Genomic DNA, 20830 nt, shown 5'->3' with positions numbered 1-20830 from the left:
TGTAACTGTAAAAATTATGTTGACATATTACAACTTATTTTAAACACATAAGTGCCCATTTATTCACAAATTTTTTCATAAAAGTAAATGCTGTATATTTGATATGGGCCTCCTACAGAGTTTGGGTCTTCTTTCTTGTATAAACCACACCCACAATGATCCATCATCTATGATTTCCACTTATGGTTTCTATAAATGGAGAAAAAATGTAAGAACACTTCCAAAATAATGTGAATCCATTACACCAGCAGTCTGTCTGCCAGGAGATAAGAAGGTTGGGCCAGACGCAAATTAATCCACTACTTCAAGGAGAAAGTCTTACCATAAAATAAAGTCAGCTGAAGTAAACAGCGTGCTTAGCGATGTTGTTAATTTACATTTTAGTGTGAGCTCCTTATTTCCTTGAAAACCACTAATACTCTAAAAACCAGTTAGCTGGTGCCTGGGCACTCTGACAGGCACTTCTTTAAACTTTGATGATTCCCCCACCCTCATCTCTTACAGTTATCCTACTTGATAGCAAATTTGTTAATATCACACGTTGAGATGTCCCAAAGCATTCAACTTAATTTTCAAAGAAAGAATTCTTTTCTTTATACTCATTACTTAACATGTTTACTAATGTTAAAAACAGGTTTCTGAATAAACAAAACTAACTTCTTGTAAGTATCCAACTCAACAGGAAAGCACAGAAGTGCAGGTGTTTTAGGAGGCGCTCACTTAGCCATGTGCATTCATCTGGCCCTTGGGATTAGGATGTACATTTTATAGAGGAAAGAGAAGCATGTGGTTAAAGATATGAGTCTGTTCAGAGGCAGCTATTGGAGGGTGCTTCTGCTGTTATTTTTTCACATTATCACTTGTTAATGGTAGCCTAAGAGCTATAGCAGAAAGAGCCCAACAGCTAAATCACCTACCAGCTCACTGTATAATTTGGGCAAATCACTTTACTTTCTTGATCTTTAGCTTGCTCTTCAGTAAAATGGGATTAAATAAGTAACGTGTGCAAGTATTGAGTTAAGATCTGGATTTGTAATAGCAGCTACTATTTCCTAAGTGCCTCCTAAATGTGCAAGATAGTATATGAAATACTTTGCATTTAGCTGTCACAAAAACTCTGGCAAACAGGGTAACTCCCCCCCACCCCTTACAGATAAGGACACTGAAGTGAAGTGAGGTTACTGCATAGCTAGTGAGTAGCAGGGTTCATTTTGGACCAGAACTCACTCCAAAGACTATGTACTTCCAGGTACACCACACTGCTCCTTGCTTTCAAAGTATTCTCATTTGCAACCCACAACTACTTTGTGAGGTGACAGTGCCAACATTTACCCCCATTGTCCAAATGAGGAAGCATGTTCAGAGTACAGCTGACTTGTATAAGGTTAGTTATCTAGGGCAGAATAGTAGGGCAGACTTAAATTCTTTACCAATAAGATCTGACCAAACTTAAAGCTAATAAGGAACTTAAAAAGAAAAAAAAAACATAGTAAAGAATATATCACTTCTAATATAACAAAGACTGTTAAATTCATCATTATTAAATGTCAAAATGCCATTTACTCACCAAGCACAAGTGCCTCATAGATTTCTTCCCACTTGGATCCCTCCCAATTTCTGTCACTATTTCTTTTGGGCAAAGTGCTGGCCCACATGGCCCAAAGTGCTGGAAACATTAAAAGAACATTTTCAACTCCCTCAACTCAGCTAAATTGATATGATATGGACTTTTTTATCCCCAAAATCACTTATAAAAGCTATCACATTTGATACAATGAAGACCACAGATTGATTATAACAAAACGTTTATTTTTTAAAGTAGCCCTTTGACTTGATGATCACAGCTAAAATAAGAAAGGTTTCTTGCCACCCGTGCCTTAGATTTTGTGAGTTAAGTGCATATTTGCTGTGGCACAAGGATGAGAATTATAAAGATTGTGGCAAACCCCTGCTAAATTTCCTGTTTGGCATGTGCTGAGATACCCCACTAACTGTCTTCCGTGCCATAAAAAGTAATAGTGTGGATAACCATAATTTTGTCTTTTACTGACCTGAACCAAATCCAGTAAGTGTTTGGCTCTAGATTTGCTTCTGTGCAGCTTTATGGTGATGGAGGGGGAAAAGGTAATCAATCAGGACTCGTAGACACAAATATAATCAAACAAAATTGCTTGGGTTCTCTACACCCACAATAAGCCAATCACAGATCATTTTGATTCTGCTGCAGGACCAATTAGATTTTATAAGCTGTATATTTATATTAGACAGAACAGCATTAAGTTGGGTAAGGAAAGGGTAGTAAAGGGCAATGTGTAAGCAATAGGAGAAAAATGTGAAGCACTCTTTCTTAGCTGCTCATAATTAGAAATAGTTAATCACTACAAATGTCAATTAAACCAGTTAACCATTAAAGAGAAGCCTGGCTTGCCCTAAAACTAGACCTAAAAACAAACCAAATATATCCACTGAAAGACTGTTCTATCCTTTAGCTTCAGCAAAAAGCAAAATGAGGTATGCTAGTGAGTCAAATGCAGATCTGGGGAGGCCAGAACTTCTTAGTGTTTGATGGAACCTGAGGAGGCAGTTCAGGGTAGTCCTCCCAAGCTCCCAATCTCCACTGGGGGTGGGAATAATAAATTTAGGAGGACAACCTAATTCAGGCCCCTCCAAAAGACCATGCTGAATATATCCAGCAATTCTAAACTCCTGTAGAGCCCAGAATTGAGTAGTCCTTCTTTCTGCTTATTGTAGAAATACCTCCCCAAAGAAAGGCAAATATTGAGTGGAAACGAGCCAACATCCCCCTCTCATCCGCTCCCTACACCGCAGTCAAAGCAACGTTCCAAAGTGTAGTTCTTGACCGTATCACTCTCACTTAAAAGTTACATGTTTTTGTTCTCAATCGCTGCAAGACACATAAAAGCCAAGATCTTTAGTACGGAATTCAGTGTTTTTAACAATCTAGTAGCGTTTGTCTACCTTTCCATCCTCACCTTCCTCTCAACTGCTCTTCCTGTTTTACACTTTTTCCATTATAAGGAGTTAAAACACACTACATCAAAGGAAGCACTATTATCCACATCTTACTGAATGCTTCCCGAATGAAAAGGACTATGGATAATAGCCCTTTATAAGATACTATGGATAATACAAGTATGAGTAGAGGTAAGAATCTTTTCCTTTTCTGCATTTGGCCTTCAGTTGGTTAACTAAGACTTTTAGCTCTGGTGGAAGGAGGTATGCTACTTTTATTACCAGGCAACACTGTTCATAGTAAAAATGATTATTAAATTTGCCTCTAGACTCAGAGGAGCTATACATAAACTATAAATACCTGATAGGAACCCATAGTTTTGACTTTCCTAAGTGGGATGCTCTTGTAACTGGCCTATGTCTTTCAGGGACCCCAGTATCTCTTACGAAGTTGTGTAAGAGATACTGTCTTCCGTGGGACCTGAGATTTTTAAAGCCAAAGTGGCTGCTGCACTTACCTGATGTGAGCTCTGTCTCCTGGCACTTGAGCATCCACTTGAAAGGATGTCTCCCAGATAGCTACATGAACTGCTTGCATGGATTGTTGTAATGAGCACAACCACTGATGAGGGGCCAGGGATGCTGCCCTGCTGGCAGTTCCCGTCTGATATCCTTCTGAGTGAACAAGCAAGCCGACGGCAGTTTTGAGAGCCTGAATGTTCAGTTGAACCTAAGGAGACCCGCTCAACTACACAGCAACAAGAGTATAAGAATGGCTTGGGCCCAAAGGGTGTGGTTCAGTGGTGGAGTGCCAGCTTGTGAATCAAAGTGTCGCCAGTTCAATTCCCAGTCTAGGGTGCATGCCTGGGTTGCAGGCCAGGTCCCTGGTAGTGGGCGTGCAAGAGGTAATCACACATTGTTGTTTCTCTCTCTCTCTCTCTTTCTCCCTCCCTTCCCCACTATCTAAAAATAAATAAATATTTTGCTGGGGGTCATGCCTGCAACCCAGGCATGTGCCCTGACTGGGAATCGAACCTGTGACACTTTGGTTCACAGCCCGCACTCAATCCACTGAACTATGCCAGCCAGGGCTTAATAAATAAAATCTTAAAAAAAAAAAAAAAAAGACTGGCTTGCAATGGCAGTCCAGACACTCTAAAGTTTGAACCCAAACCTTTGTCTTTTTTTTTTATCTGCTGTTTTAGTCTAACATATATATCCCTGACAAATTCTTCCCCTGCCTTAACAATGGTGTAAGCAGCTCAAGGAGTCTGTGACAACCTGGGACTCTGACAATGACCTGTGCTTCCAACCTTAATCGGACATGTACTGTGACTGACAAATAAACCTTTGTTGTTTTAAACCACTAAGGTATGAAGGTCCTTTGTTACCACCACATAATTTACCTTACCTGATATACTCAACAAACCCCTTTCTCATAAATGGAGTGAAGACACTGAATAGCTCCGACCCTCATTTATCTTCAGAATAGTAATATTTTGTATAGCCCTACATCATTTATAGAACACTTGGCTACAGAAGTATCCCTCATTATCCAAACTCTCAGAATCCAAACATAGGAATTGAATTGATGCAGATACATTTTTGGACTAATCCCTCACTCAGTTCTCAATACTTGGTGGCTGAAACTCCGGAACCAAGGACATTGCTCCCTCCAAACTCTTGTCATCTGCAATCAGGAAAATATTTAGACAGTAAAAGATTCTTTTTAAAATTATTTATTTATTTATTTTTAGAGAGAGGGTTCGGGAGGGAGAAAGAGGGAGCGTAACATTGATGTGAGAGATAAACATCTATCGCCCTGTCCAGGGACCGAACCTGCACCCCAGACATGAGCTCTTTTGTTTTGCAGGATGACACCCAGCTCACTAAGTCACACTGGCCAGGACTAAAAGATTCTCAGTACATTATTTATCATCACCCTTAAAGCTGTTCTTCTACTGCCCAAAACCTATTCCTCCCTCAACATCTATTGAATGAAATGGGTGCTGTCATCATTCTAATCTTACAAATAAGAAAACAGATTCCGAGTGGTTCATACACTTGCTAGAAACCACCTGGCACATTAGTGGCAGAATCCCAGATTTGCTGGTTCCAAATTACTTTCCACTGTTACCATGCTTTCTAAGACCTTTTACCACTACAGAACCCTAGAGTTTGATAGTAAATTAATAGTACCAATAATATTTATGATGAGAAGAACATCTTAATCACATATTTATATCTGAGAATGACTGAAGTCACTTCTGAAGAAATTCTATTTGCCTAAACGTAGTTTAATTCAAGACCCGGAGTAACCATGAAACACTGAATAGGAAAAAGTCCTAGAGGTCATTTGACCCAACAGGCTACTTGCAGAACAATAACTATGAAAGAATTCAGGGGGAAAGTAGCCTTTACCTTTAATATATAGTATATTAAAATTCTGACTTTTACATTAGCTTCACTTTGATTCTTACCAAACTAGATAATCTCAAACTCTTTGCTTTCCAATTCCCACCAAACCTCAGCTGCAGGAAGTTCTCATGAAGAACCCCTGAGGAAGAGGCAATCCATCCATTTCTCTAAGTTCAGCAGTTCCCAGTTTGTGTTCCACAGTCAAATCACTTTGGAAAAGGTTATAAAATATATTCCATTTTAAAAGAGTAATCTTGAACATTCACCAAGAAAGGGTAGTAAGTATTGAAACTGGTCTAACCCAGCTATTGCAAACTTATTTGAATTCAGAATCTTACTTTAAGTAATAAACTACTGATTTCTCATTTCTTAGGACACAGGTTGGGAAATACTGCTCTGGATCACTTTAAATGTTATGAATGGATCAAATCAAATTTTCAGAGAATGTATCTTTAGAGTTTTGTTATTGCCCTTTATTGAAGAACACTGTTGTCCAAAATTCATTATTTCCTGTAGGGATTTTTAAAAGACGTCAACTCCATCATACAACCTCATAATATGCACTTAGTATTATCTTTTCCCGTTGACTTTGCATTCTTTTATTTTTTCCTGTTCTGCCTCAATTTTCTTATTTAGTTTTGCTTCACCCTATGGCACCAAGTTGCTTCAAATCATTTTTGGAACTAACCACTGTATGTATGTGTGTATATATATATATATATACACACACACACACACACACACACATATATATATATATGAAGACCTATCTCCCTACAATTGCATATTGATTTCTACATACCTGCCAATTACCCCAAAATATTGTGTACACTTGTGTAAAGGCATTCACATAGTTATAGCAAGCCAATAGAACATACACATTCACAATATAGTTAAATTCACAATATATTTAAATTCACAAAGGCTTAAAACAGAAAAAAGTCATTGTTTATTTAGTGGTCTAATAACCAAAAAGACTTATGAAACTGTTTTCTAATAGGAGGGAGAATGAACATTTATTGGGCACCAGTCACTGCAAGGAACTTTACTAACATACAACAGTTTTGTTTTTTAAAAGTGCATTTGCATATACATACTCTCTGGAGGGCTGCACAAAACAGTGGTAATATTGGCTGGCTGGGGTGCACGGGTGGGAGGGGAGAGAAACTTTGTATATATTATCCCTTTTGTACCCTTTGAATTTTGTGAATGTGTTAACCTTTCAAATATATTTTTAAAAATCAAAGAGAACAATAAAAAGATGGCAGTAATACTTGACTCTTTGATACAGCAAACTTCCTTCCTTAGCTTTTGATGCCGGAGTATGCCATGACATGCTCAAAAGAAAAAGTTTCAACCAGGCACGCGGGGTTTTATGGAAATAAAGTCCCTTTCTGATCCTCCACACTCCGGGGTGAAGCAGTTACTTAAAATCAAAACTTAGATTATGATAGTCTGCGGGTAATGGGGGAAAAAAATCTGAAATGGTTTCCAGTTTGTTTATTAGCAGAACAGTACCGGGAAGGGCAAGGATTCCGGATAGCGGTCCAGCCTCCGCAGGCTCGCCACCGACACCGCGTCCAGAACTTTGCACAAGTCGAGGGCGGCCCAGACGCCGCTCCAGAGCTCTAAGGGCGGGGAGGCCTGGCCCGGGTTCGAGCCCCGGATGCAGTTTGGGGAACTGCCTGCCTGGCCCACCCCTTGGGGCACAGCTGTCCCGGGGCCGCCTCCCTGAGGGCCGGGTAGGACTTGGCCGCCACGCACCGTGAAGAGGGTCGCGTGGGCAGGGAGCGGGCCCAAAGCACCGCTGCTCTGCCTTGGTCTCCTCCCCACACAAAAAGGAAGTCGCACTTACCCCGTGGGGCTCCCAAGGCAGCTGGGGGTCACGGCGGGACGGGGTGGCCCGGCGCCGGGAGGAGGGCCGGCGGGGGACTGGGGTCGGTGGGTGGCGGAGAGGGATGCTCGGCCCCTCGGGCGCCCCCAACCCCTCCCTGGCAGCCTCACCCCCGGCGCCGGCCGGCCCGGGGCGGGCCACTCTCCCTCCGTCAAGCTGCACCAAGCCCAGCGGACAAACTCTGCGGCCAACCCGGAGGTGGCCCGAGGGCTAGTGGGCAGGGGTCGGGGACAGCTCCCCCCCTTACTCGTGGCGCGGCGCGGGCGGGAGGGCTGCTTGCCTGCCCCGCCCCCTGACTCCAGGCCCCGCCCCTCCTGACGGGCCGCGTGCCCCGGAGACTGCCGCCACCTCTGGGTTGGCGGTTTCTCTTCTCCGCAGCTCAGTGCCTGCGGACGGCCGGGGCCTGGGGAAGGGAAGGGGAGAAAAGGGGGTAGAGAGTACACCGGCTGAGGTTTGGCGAGCTCCCGAGGGCGAGGGGGACGTCAGTCTGGGCGGAGCTCTGCGGGAGGGGGCGGGGCGGGGTGAACCTGACAAAGATTCCGGTAGTTCCCCGCCCCTTCAAACTGGGAATGGGGAATTCCTGGGGTTGGAAGTTTGGAGAGAGGTCCCTCTGCAGGGCTGGAAGGCGGTCAGACAGCGGGCCGTGGGGGTTGATTCTTTAGTGAACAGGACTGTATTTTCCCAGAGCTCTGGGGAAACTCACCAAGAGTCGCTTCTCTTTCCCAGCCCCTGCAACTCTTCCCCTTGCAACAATCTGATTATTACTGTACTCCAGGTATGGGTTTGTGCCACAGCAATTATGATCCCCAACTGTCCATCATGCTAGTCTTCCAATGGCGGGATACTAGAATTCTACAAAAGTAGATTCCTTATTCACTCCTCTAGCCCATGTATATTAAGCTCCTACTATACAGTATACTAAGTGCTGAGAATAAAAACTAATTTACTCAGGGTCCATATGCCAAGCACGAATCTTAAGCACTTTAAATATGTTAACTCACAATCAGACTTGAGCAAAACAGCTAAGGTGCCTTCCCCCAGGGAACACGTGGTGCATTAGGGAGGACAGGGATTTCCTTAGTTTGTCTCACAGTGACATGTAATGGAATGTCCACCTACTTTTGGTTCAGCAAGTAATGCCCGTGTTCATTACGTACAGATTCAGTGTTTGCTACTCTGAGCTAGATGTATGCTGTTCGCAAGAGTCGAATGTGGTCATTCCCCACCATCCACTAATGCCATTTGCTCTGGACATTTTCAGTATGTCTTCATAATGAAAATCCAATACAAGTAGGTTGTCCAGAAGACTGATGGATCAAGTCACTACCAGAGTAAGAGCCAAATTGTGGCAGCAACCTAAGGTGGTTGGGAGATCTAATTAGGGATCTATTTTGTACCCCCCTCCTTGGGGACGTCGTTAGAAAAAGCAACATGATGTAAAACAATGAAGCATTGAAACAGACTGCTAGTTCGAAGCAAAGCGGAAGGGCAGATTTAAAACTGTCACAATCAGGAAGGAGATACATCACATATCTAGTACTGAGTGCTCCATAGGAGCACAGGATACATTTTCTTTCTTTTTATTTTTTATCAGAGCCAAGTGGAAGAGACTCCCCTTCACCCTTTGCAATCACCTGCATGCATAGATAAAAGTTATTTCAATAGCATAGTCTTTAATTTTTTAAAAAAATATTTTATTTATTCATTTTTAGAGAGAGGGGAAGGGAAGGAGAAAGAGAGGGAAAGAAACACATCGATGTGAGAGAGAAACACTGATTGCCTCTCCTATGGGCCCAGACTGGGAGGAACAAGAAACGGAGGCAGGTGTCCTGACCAAGAATCGAGCCAGCGGACTTGAGCCTAACAGGACTATGCCCAACCAACTGAGACACACCACTGAGGGCAGCTGCATTGCCTTTAAGAATAAAAGATAGGTATCTAAATCCATAGCCTAAATTTTGGGAATTTGATACCATTTTGTAACCCTCATTTGCCTTTCAGTGTTAACATTTGTTTACGAACATTAACGGCAAAGGACATTCTTCTCATGGTGCCCCCAGCCCTCCTCTGTTGTTCAGTTTTAGAATGTTACTCAGTCTTTTTCTTTGGGGTTCATAGTGAGAAAGATGAGAAAATCATTACAATCAAACCAGATTACAATTGCAGTATTAAATAAAAGAATCATAATTTAAGAAACAGGATTTTCCCTACAACCTTTCCTTTTTTTATGTTAAATACATTGGTTGTATTGTCCTAAAATCTATTTTCTTTGATTTACTAATGGATATTTTCAGTTTATTTGCTCCACCCCCTCATAAAAGCAAACCAAACAAAACATTGCTTGTGAACTGGCCCCCTGCTGCTGGCCCCAGCTCCTGCCTTGCTTGCTCTCAGGCTGTTCCTCACACTGGACTCCCTTCTCCTCTGCCAACACTCCAAGCGCTTGCCAGCCAAGCTTTTGCATGTATGTGCCTCTGTCTGGAAGGCTCTTAGCTGCCCACATGACTGTTTCCCTTTTCCTTCATGTCAGCTTTCCTGGCTATCCTTGTAAACCTGCAACTCCCTCTTATTTCTCACACTTAGCACTACCTGACATGTGTCTATTTATGTATCTAGTTCTACTGTAATACAAGCTCCATGAGAGCAGAAACTCGACAGTTTAGTTCACTGTTACATCTCCAGTGTCTGTTACTCACTCTGTCTTCCACATAGTAGACACTCAACAAATATTTTTTGAATGGATGGATGACTTCACAAAGGGAACATAGCTTGTATTTCTTTTTGTAATGGCCAAAGTGCTTTTATACAATATCCTGCAACTGAGTCTTATGACTTAGACATACGAATAAGGTTTAAATGACAGCCCATTTTTAAAATTAGAATTGGAAGTGGTTGTTTTTAATCTCGCATTCTGGAAATATACTGAGGGAGCATTCACAGCTAAGAATTTATGTTGAGATATTACAAGTTGGCCCGTGAATGCATCCATTGAATAGGAGAGTAACGATGGATCAATACATGCTGTCAAAGTCTTAATATTTTTCCCTGAGGTGAAATACACAGCAGTAATCAGAAATGGAATAAATGAACCTAAAATTTGATTACTGATAACTTCAAAGCTGGTGCTAACACCATGTCCTTTGTGAGTGCTCAAATCATTTTAATTGGTAAAAATGATGATAGTGAAGTTAACAGTGTTTTCACATGGTTGAAGAGCAGTACTGACAGGTAGCAAACAGAACTTAATCATCCTTATGTGTAGAGGCCCTTAATAAATAAATGGTTTGGCTTTTCATTTTCTGCTCTGATTACCAGATATGTGGGTGGGGACGATTAAAGGCTCAAATATCATTATGTACAGTGTCTAAGGTCAAAATCTGGATCCCAGAAGTGGGATCTCTTTTAGAGGGTTTAGGATTACTTTAAACAGTCCTGCTGCTATCTATGTATTTTTTTTTTAATGTTACAGGTCTCATTGTCACCACTGCAATAAAGTTACTGTGATGGAAGCAAAACCTGTGTCTCAGTGTAACCACATTAACAATTTCTGGACATATGTACAAAAACAGTGCCCATTTTCATCTAGAATGAGTCTTGCTATGTATGTTTGGATGCAAACAGCCTCCTATTAAAATACAGAGCTTTAAAAGATGTGAGCAGATCATACTCCTGGAAGGAGAAATTCCAGATGGGAAAACAGGTAGCCAAGTAAATACAACCCAAAATTTGTCCCCAGAAAGTTCACCTTGAAGTCTCACTCTGGTTTCTTTTGGTTCCCCAGGGTAACTTGTTCCCCTCAAGAAAAAAAAAAAGGTTTCTTGGGCCTTCTTTTTTCTCTCTTTCCTTTTTTCTTCATTCTCACGTGAGGACATGCTTATTGACTTTAGAGAGAGGGGAGGGAGGGGAGAGAGAGGGAGAGAAACATTGATGGGTTGCTTCTTACACGCACCCCATCAGGGGAACGAACCTGCAACCTAGGAATGTGCCCTGACCAGGAATTGAACCTGCAACGTTTTAGTTTACAGGATAACACTCCAACCCACTAAACCACACTGGCCAGGGCTCCTGGGTTTTCTTTACCATAGCCAAGCTGAACTTGACTTTTCAAAATGAACTATAAACAACAGCCATAACACCATTCATTTGTTCAGCTATTCTTCTACAGTTTTCATTCTTCCAGGAAAAAAACTTCCACCCCCACAGGGCAGGGATAAGTTTGCAGGCAATCTGCCTAGACCACTTCCCTCTTGGCTCCCTCTCTTGCTGCACGTGGTAGGGTCACCTTTCTGTCCTTCATGTGGGAGCTATCAAGCTTGTCCCAATCACAACCAAGGCTAAAAGCCTCCTCTGTACTCTTGTTCAAGTCTCAGTTCTGGTCAGAAGGGTATGGCATAGTCCCAGCCCAGGACTTTGGGGACTGACACAGTGCCCCTTCTTCAAGTGGGGGTCTCTTTACATATGGAGGAAATGTCATAATAAGCCCACTGTCAGGCCACTCATTTTAGTCTCCAGAGCATCTACCTAAGAACTACCTTACTATATGAAAAGACTATTATGTCTAAAATAAACTCTGTCCACAATAACAGGTGACCTAGATCTTAGGAACTGGAATCTTTCTAAGGCCTTTAGCGAATCCCCCTTGGGCGCTGGCAGTGCTTGGGAGCAGGGACAGCAGAGTCAGGCACTGCAGGGCTGCCCACCCCCAGAGCAGGGTGTACCCCCGTATCACACGTGGCCTTGTCAGGCCCACTCCTGAGCAGAGCCCTGCTGGCTGACCCCACACACTGTCTGCTTGGTCCCACTGATGGGAACACTGTGGCCTCTGGCAGGCCCAGCAGCAGTCCCCAGGCTTAGTGGCTGTGAGTTGGAGGGCCCGGGGCCACAGCACTGCCTGCAGCCTGTAACCATTCAGGGGGGCCCTGTGCTGCTTGGGCTCACACTCTGCTGTTAATGATCACCGATTTGTGGACGCTGACTCCAGCTTTTAGGGTACTGTCATTGTGGATGCCAAAAGAGTATGACTGAGATAAGGTGAACAAATGACAAATAAAGCCAACTTAAAAAACCCAACAAGCTGCCCTACATGGATGGTGTTGAGACACAGGGAAGGAAAGTGTGTTGTCTCCTGAACCTCTCCATCCACCCATTCATGAGTGGGCTTGTAATCAGGCCACACTCTCTGGTGGAAAAAAAGGGTTTGTGTAAAACAAATTTAAACATTTTTCCGCCAGTCCCTCTAAACTTTCTAAAATACCAACCTTGTTTTGTTCGTCCCCCAAGACGCTGCTTAGCACACTTTAGTGACTCTTTGTTGCCTTCAGGGTAAAGTTCAAACATCTAAACATGGTCATGAGATTCTTTATAACCGAACCCCTCTCTGCCTCTTTAGGCCTGTGCTCATTCTGGCTGATTTCTCTCATCATTCTACCTTCAACTCGGTTTCCTCCATCTGGAGGGCCCTGCCTTTCCAATCTCTGATTGCATAAGCCCCTTGAGACTCAGCTCAAGGGTCACATCCTCTGACAAACTTTATCCCAAACTTTCCAGGCTGAGTGTGTTCCCCCTCTGGGTTCCCATTACTATGGGAGCAGCTACGTGATGGGCTGTGAACATTGGCTAACTGGTCCATCTCCCTGCCTAGCTGAAAGATCTATGATGTGCGGCAGTCATAAACATTTATGGGAGGGAGGGAGGGAGAGAGGGAGGGAGGGAAGACCTATGAAGCCTTGAGAAATAACCATTACAGTATGGCTGTTTTTCCCCATGAGCATTATAACATTTATAAACAGGACCTTTCCTCAAACTTATAATGTTATACTACCAGTTTTATGAAACGTTAGAAGGTCCTTAATTTAGGATTCCAGAAACTTACAAGGCAAGAGGTGAACAGAGAGTACTTGCATTTATTTCCATGCATTAAAACAACTCTTTCAGCCTCTCAATACACTTGCTTTGCTTTTTAAAAATAAAAATCACAAGAGTACTTATTGATGTCGATTTCTTAGAAGTTAGAAGTGTTCTAGGGTATATCTTCACATTTGACATATTACCTCCTGATTCACTAACAGAGAGGAACCACTCAATCTGCCTTTCATTTTAATGTTCTCAGTCAATGTTTACTGCCATTCTACAAGGCTGAGCATTCAGGTTTTTCCACCGAGCCGGTGGTTTGCTTATAGAACACTCATTCGGCAACATTTACCAAGCACCACAAAGAGGCCTGTGGCGGCGCCGAAAGCCCGGCTCTGCTTGTTACGGGGGGGGGGGGGGGGGGGGGGGGGGGGGGGGGGCGGCTAGATGGAACAAAGATGAATCAGACGGATACGTGTCAGCTGAAAAGTTCTTATCGATCATTATGCTTCCTCTTCCTCCTCCGTTTCGTTCCTCTTTTCAAAGAGCACACGTCCCTTCGTGTTCACACTTGCATTCTACATTCAGTGACTATACTTAGCACAGAATTGGTGAGGGCAGATTCCGGCAGAGTAGCAAGCGGCTGACCCGAGCTAGAAAACCAGTGAGCGCACCGAGGGCGGCACGCACCACGTGCATTGAAAGGCGGTCGCAGAGCCGACGACGGTCTAAGGGACACAATGAGGAAAGAAAACAAGTGTTTCATTCTCCTCCTCTCCATCCCCAAGAAAACCAAGAAACAATATTGCGCACAGATTACATGTATAAAGAGACCAAAAAGAAAAAAGAAAAAGGAAGCCCAACTGAAACATTTTTCATGCTGCCAGCATATAACCTTTGACTCTTTGGAAATAGAATAAAATCAATTGCCTAGAATCCGAGAGTATTAGGTCCAAGAGGTCCCATCTCAGAGAAGAACAGGCTGCAACAAGAGGGCCCTTCTGAGTCTAAGCAATACTATTTCTTGATTTTCTAGGGGACGGAGGGAAGGAGAATGGAATGCATTCATAATTTGAGACTGAAACACCCTCTTGTTGCCTCTGGTTCTTTTTATCTGAGACTGGGCCTACCTACTGCACTGAATGTTTTCAGACTCTGAACAATTGATTTTCCTGGATTTCTTAGAGTTAGGTTGTTATATTCCAGTATCATGAAGAATATTTTGATCGTGCTTTCTGTCTCTTTATAGATAGAAGTAACATGATAATGCATTTTAATGGCAAGTTAATTGTCAGAAACTCTGTTTCCAGAGTCTGAAATGCTACAGTGGTCCGAGGAATCCATTCCAGGGTGGTTTCCCTTTTTGCCCTCCACCCCTACCCCACCCTTTCCCCCAGTCTCTGAATGTACTGGCTGGGCAGACCAGCCTGTCTCATATTCCTTTTAAGGAAAGTGGCCCCACTGGGTTCTTTCCCGCACAGCTATCTCAGCGCAGCGGGTTTTGTTAGTGAAAACAAGATCTTGCCTCAGGTGATGGGGTGGGGACAACGTAGGCTGAGCAGACTCGTATGGTTTTAGGAGGGGAAGGCCCGTGTGCAAAGGCCTTGGGTGAACTCTGCCCAGTGAGCGTGCGGAACACAGAGGTGGCAGATCAAAGCGGATGCTCTCTGGAGGGGCCACGAACAAAGAGAAGGAGGCTCAGTGAACCGCAGCCTGTGGTCTGAGCAATGCTGACCACCTTTCCTGGTGCACCGAGGGGCTGGCTGTGCTCGCCAGGTTGGCCTGGCTGACTGGCTGCTAAAAGGGGGAGCCTCCTGGGTGCCCTCACGCCCTGGGTTTCTTTTCAACAACGTTACCACAGCCGCTGCAGGCAAGCAGGGGCAACACTGTAGTCTCCCGCTGACCTGACCTGACCCATGCTCCCTCTGGAATGCTCTGTAATTAAGTTCAGGCTCCGGTCCACACTCCCAGCCTTAGAAACAACATCCCAGCCCCTCTCTCAATAATGTCTGTTTCTAAAACAGCAAAAAAGCCTCTGTGTGTGTGTGGGGGGGGGGGGGAATTATGTTTATTGAGTTATAAATTACCTATATAAAAGCCATTCATTTTGACGTACAGTTCTAGAGTTTTGACTGATGCTTACTTACAGTTGTGTAACCACTACCATCATCAAGACACAGAACAATTGCATCACCCTAAAAATTCCCTCAAGCCTCTTTGTAGCCAAACCTTCCCTCCACCTCCAGCCCCTGGCCAACCACTGACGTGTTTCCATCCCCGGGGTTTTGCCTTTTCTCTCGTGCCTTCTAAATGGATTCATACAAAGGCCTTCAACATCCTTGTCTAAACCAACCCGTGCCCGGCTTGCCTCTCTGTTAGCACATCATTCTCTGCCTTACTTTTTTTCAGAACACTTAACCCTAGCTGAAAATAAACTACTGTCATTATTTGATTATTGTCTGCCCCTGGAACGTGCCTTCCCACTTGAGTGTGAGTGCAGGGACACTGCTTCACTTGCTACTTTGTCTCCGGGGTTCAGAGGGCTGCCTGTCCTCGTGTAGGTGTCCAGGGAGTATTTGTTGAACAATCCCAAAGTGAATGAGGCCACTGAAACTTCCTCAGACCCTCTCCATACTCAGGCAGACCTCAGTGATAAGAGATTATTTCCCCCACAAAATGGGTTAATCCAAGCATCGCTGTGTTGCCAAAGTAGATGGTTAGTCTGCAAGTACCACAATAGAAGTAATTAGGCTGATTGAGATTATCAATTGTCTTTTGTAGTCACTTTCAATTAGATTACCTAGAATAGAACTGGTCTGAAGCAAGTAAAATGATGATAGTGAGTGTTTCCCAGGGTTGTTTTGAGAGTTAAATGACTTTAATGCACGTAAAGTGTTTAGCACGGTGGTTCTCAAGTGGGGGCCATTCTGCCTTCACAGAGGCACCCGGTGGGGTCTGGGGACATTTGTCGTTGTTGTTATTATTGTTAAAACTGGGCGAGTGTTGTTACTGGCATCTTCTGCCAAACATCTGGCAAAGCGCAGGACAGTCCCCTACAGACAAAGGTCTGTTTAGCCTAAAATGCCAGCGGTGCTGCCTGTGCGAAGCCTTGAGTTAGCTCAGTGTCTGTCCGGCCCATAGTAAGGGCTGTGTTTGTGTTTGCTACTGTTTTATAGGTGAGTCTTCTTGACACATGTTCTTACACCATCTGAGGGTGGAGCCTCAGACTTTCTGGGTTGTGAAGCCTAGCTTTACTCTTTATTAACTGTGCGATTTTGAGTGCATTATTTAACTTCTTTCTACCCTATCTTCTTTGTCTGTGACACTGGAATATCAATAGTAACTCTTACAGAGAGCTGCTGGGGAATTGAATAAAATAATCCATATAAAACATTCAATACCATGCAGTAGCACGTAATAAATGTTCAATAAATGTCACTAACTTTTGCTGTTGTTGACCCTTAAAAGATCTTTCCTCAGAATATAGTGAAGGGATTGGAGATGATTTTAACAGGAAAAAAAGAGAAAATATGTCACTCATATAAAGTATATACAACAAGTGTATATTTCATACAGTAAAAGAAAACTACATACAAGTTAAATCAAAACCATCTTTTCTAAGGCTGTTATTTATTATTTTAAAAAAGTATATTGCTCTTGCTCTCCTGGTAGAGCAGCTCCTTGAAATAAAGGATTCTGTCATTAAAAAAATAATAATGTGTCAAACTGATAGTAACCAGAGGGGAGGGGGAGGGAGATAACAGGGGAAAGAAGGGGAAGGGTCATCAAGGAACATGTATAAAGGGCCCATGGACAAAGCCAAGGGTGGGTAGGACTGAGGGTGGGAGGTGGGGGTGGGTGGGGCAGGGGGGAGTGGTGGGGGAAAATGGAGACAACTGTACTTGAACAATAATAAAAAAATAAAAAATAAAAATAATCTGTGTAGTATATAATGTAAACTATTTAATTGAGACTTGCAGTCTTGATTAGAAGTACAGATACATTAAAGCATTTTAGAAACCAATAGGAAATGTAAAAGTGTTAACCACTAACACTAACACAGTAGCGACAATCTTTTGTGCTTTAGATTTATTAATCTCTCATTCCTTCATAGAGGTAGCAGGGAGAAACCCTCAGTGGGTGAGTTTGCAGATCTGTAAACATTCTCATTTTATAATCTAATATTTGTGAAGGTTCTTTGGAAATTGTAAAACAGAATGATGCAAATGTGTGCCTTTACCATTATCGTCAACTCTCTCTGACGAGTTACTAGAGGGTCAGATGTTGCCATTGTGAGCGAGATGGCCCGGCTTCTTAGTCTAATATGTGTTCCAGGCAGCCAGAATCAGGCTACTAGTAAGTTTTGCATTTAATAAACTACTTGATAAACTATGAATTATTTGGTGTAACATTGTAGATACCATGAAGAAGAACTGTGTTTCTCAGCATAAAACTTTTAAGTACATAATCTACCATATTTTATATTCTGTCACAGAATAGCTGGGAGGAGAAAAAACCCACCATATACAAAACAGAGGAACATAACAACCTGGGAAAAATGTTTGCAACGTATATGGCAGAAGATACATATTCCCATTAGAGAAAAAAGGCCTATAAAGCAGCTACAAGGATACGAGTACTCTAATAAAAGTCATGAATAAGCAATTCACAAGAGAAGAAATTGGCATTTCTAGTAAATATGAAAAATGACCAGAGACTTCCGGTCAAGATGGAGGCATAGGTAAACACAACTCACCTCTTTGCCCAACCACATCAAAATTATAACTAAAATATAGAACCACCATCACTCAGATCTGTCAGAAATTGAGTTGAATGGAAGTCTGGCAACTATGGAATTAAAGAAACCACTTTTATCCAGAATGGTAGGAGGGATGGAGATGCAGAACAGACTGGTCCCCCACACACATGGGCAAATACAAATTCAGGAGACATATCTCAGGAGCAAGGAGTCACAGCCTCACACTAGGATCTCCAGCCCAGGGTTCCAGTGCCAGGAAGATAAGTGCCCATAATTGCTGGTTGCAAAAACCAGTGGGGATTGAGTTGGTGAAAGAAACTTCTGGAGTCCCAAGCATAGACTTACTCAGACTCGCTCCCTCTGAGCTGTAGCAACAGGGTAACAGCTTGAAAGGCACCAGTGGCAAACAGGGAGGAAATGAAGTGTCTGGCATCAAGGAGAGCGCTGGGGGACAGCTTTGTCCGAGACAGAATGGTGGGCAGAGGCTATGGTCCCTTTTCTGATCCCTCCCCCAATAGCCACAGAGCCGCAGGCAGGTGCTGTATCTGAGACTCCATCAATCTGGATAACACTGCTCTGCCCCGCAGATCTCTGAGGCTCTGCCCCACCCATCTTATGGGCTTACTTTAGCTGTTAATAGTAGCTTTTCCATGTGAATAGCTGATCTCAGCTCACGGTTCACAACTTCTTAAATCCTCTCAAACAAGCATAAACCAGCCTCAGTGAGTCCCCAGACTTCTGTACTTTTTGCTAAGTGGCTCCAGGCCTGGCAGTAGCAGCAGCCAGTCTAGATTCACAATTTGGATTCACCTGGGAACCACCAAGCCCAGCACAAGTAGCAGCCATCTCAGATGCTTTATAGCTCAGGCAGGGTGGCTTCAGGCAAAACACAGGTGGGGGGCTGACCTTGGCCTGCATCACCTGGAAAACCACAGAGTGTGCACACCCAGTGGAGAGCTACAGCCCAGATCGGAGCACCACCACCCTGCCCGTACACAGCTGATCCTCCGTGGAGGGCAGAGGTTGGTGGTATATGGTCACAGCCAGTCCTTGCAGCTGACTGGCCTAGTAAATCCCTTCCATTGATCTGCCAACAGCAACTAATGCTCAACTACAAGAGGAGGGTGTACTCAGCCCACACAAAGGGCACACCTTGAGTACCCAGTGTGGGTAATAAGGGAGGCTGTGTCAATGGACCCTACAGGACACCTACTGCATTAGGCCATGCTACCAAGAGAAGGAGTCATAGCAGCTCTTTCTAACATGTAGAAAACACACACACACACACACACACACACACACACACACATATACACACAGGGAGGCTGGCAAAATGAGGAGACAAAGAAACATGGACAAAATGAAAGAACGGATCAAAACTCCAGAACAAAAACTAAATGAAATGGGATAAAGAATCTACCAGATACAGAGTTCAAAACACTTGTTATGCCCTGGCTGGCTTAGCTCAGTGGATTGAGCATGGGCTGCGAACCAAAGTGTCGCAGGTTCGATTCCTAGTCTGGGTACATACCTGGGTTGCAGGCCATGACCCCCAGCAACCACACATTGATGTTTCTCTCTCTCTCTCTCTATTTCCCTCCCTTCCCTCTCTAAAAATAAATAAGTAAAATTAAAAAAAAAAACACTTGTTATAAGGATGCTCAAGGAACTGAGTGACGGCGTCAACAGCATAAAAATTCCAGCTAGAAACAAAGGATACACTAATTCAAATAAAGAACAATTTATAGGGAAGCAACAGTAGAGTGGATGAAGCTGAGAATCAAATCAATGATTTGGAACATAAGAAAGCAAAAACAAACAAAACAAAACAAAACAAAACAAAAAAACCCCAAACAACCAATCAGAACAAGAAGAAAAAAGAATTTTAAAAAATGGGGATAGTGTAAGCAGCCTCTGGGATGACTTCCAGTGTTCCGACATTGGCATCACAGGGGTGCCAGAAAGAGAACAGAAAGAGCAAGAAATTGGAAACCTATCTGAAAGAATAATGAAAGCAAACATCCCTAATTAGTGATACCAGTAAGATGGGGACGAATGAAGGGACAGGATCTGCCGCCTCTCCCCACCAGCATCTCCACTGAAGATGCTGTAGACCAGCATCCTGACATGCCTCAGTCCAGTAAGCTGTGTGGGCAATGACTCGCATCAATTATCTTCTTCCCTTGAATGATTCTTGATGTTGTTCATAAAATAAATCTAATATTTGAAGCCCTACTCCCATTTGACTGTTCTTAAGCTAAGGTCCTAAGGTTTCTTGACCCTTGATTTCTGTCTATCAAATCCTCGTACTCAATCAGAAGAAAAGACAGTTTATTCGTCCTCATAATATATTCACAGCGTGACCTTTGTTCCTTGCCTCCTACGCCCCATCACCATTGTTCCGTGAAGCCCAGGGCTGGGTGGATAACAACAAGAAATAGGGTACATGGAAACAGATGGGTGATGAGAATACAAGAGAGAGTGAACCAGAACGATGGGATAAAAATATTTATTTGCACATATTCTTTATTCATTATGAATTTTTCTACCCTCCAAATATTCTAAACAAAGTACTTGATTTCACTAAGATTATTATAATGAGTTTTTTTTGAAATGGGAACTGAAAAGGTGGATTCTGTAACAATAAATACTGTTTACAAGCATAATGATGTTGAGTCCCATTCTACTGCTTTTCTACAGTGTAGTACAGTAGAGCTACCATGTTGCATGTCTCTAGTTTATCCTTACCTTTGTTATCGCTCACTGTCCTCTAGCCATACTGTTTTCTGAACACCAGAATCCAGCACGCTGCCTGCCTCGAACTTAAAAGAGGTCGACAATCATTTAATGAGTAAATGAATGAATGATGTCTCTACAACCGGGACATGACTGACATTCGTTATTTTATTTTTGCTGAGGAAATTGTGGGTTTATAT

General features: G+C 43.2%; 1 protein-coding gene and 1 non-coding gene across 3 annotated transcripts in view; both read right to left on the bottom strand.

The window, feature by feature from the left end:
• The window catches only part of KLHL5 (kelch like family member 5), a 63093-nt gene extending 55517 nt beyond the window's left edge, over nucleotides 1-7576 (bottom strand). The window contains exon 1 of one of the 2 annotated variants that reach the window (XM_036019843.1): nucleotides 7247-7576. The gene's annotated coding sequence lies outside the window, so the exon portion shown is untranslated. The remainder of the gene's footprint in view (nucleotides 1-7246) is intronic. The other variant, XM_028507159.2, reaches the window with a different exon arrangement.
• Nucleotides 7577-10743: 3167 nt separating this feature from the next.
• Nucleotides 10744-10880, bottom strand: LOC114493685. The gene has a single exon (XR_003684294.1). It is a non-coding gene; the product is annotated as a small nucleolar RNA SNORA1 (small nucleolar RNA).
• Nucleotides 10881-20830: the final 9950 nt, after the last annotated feature.

This window comes from Phyllostomus discolor, chromosome 1 (genome assembly GCF_004126475.2).
Source record: "Phyllostomus discolor isolate MPI-MPIP mPhyDis1 chromosome 1, mPhyDis1.pri.v3, whole genome shotgun sequence".
Taxonomy (NCBI): Eukaryota; Metazoa; Chordata; class Mammalia; order Chiroptera; family Phyllostomidae; genus Phyllostomus; species Phyllostomus discolor.
The sequence above is the reverse complement of the archived record's forward strand: the minus strand, read 5'-3'. Positions and strand labels throughout refer to the sequence as shown.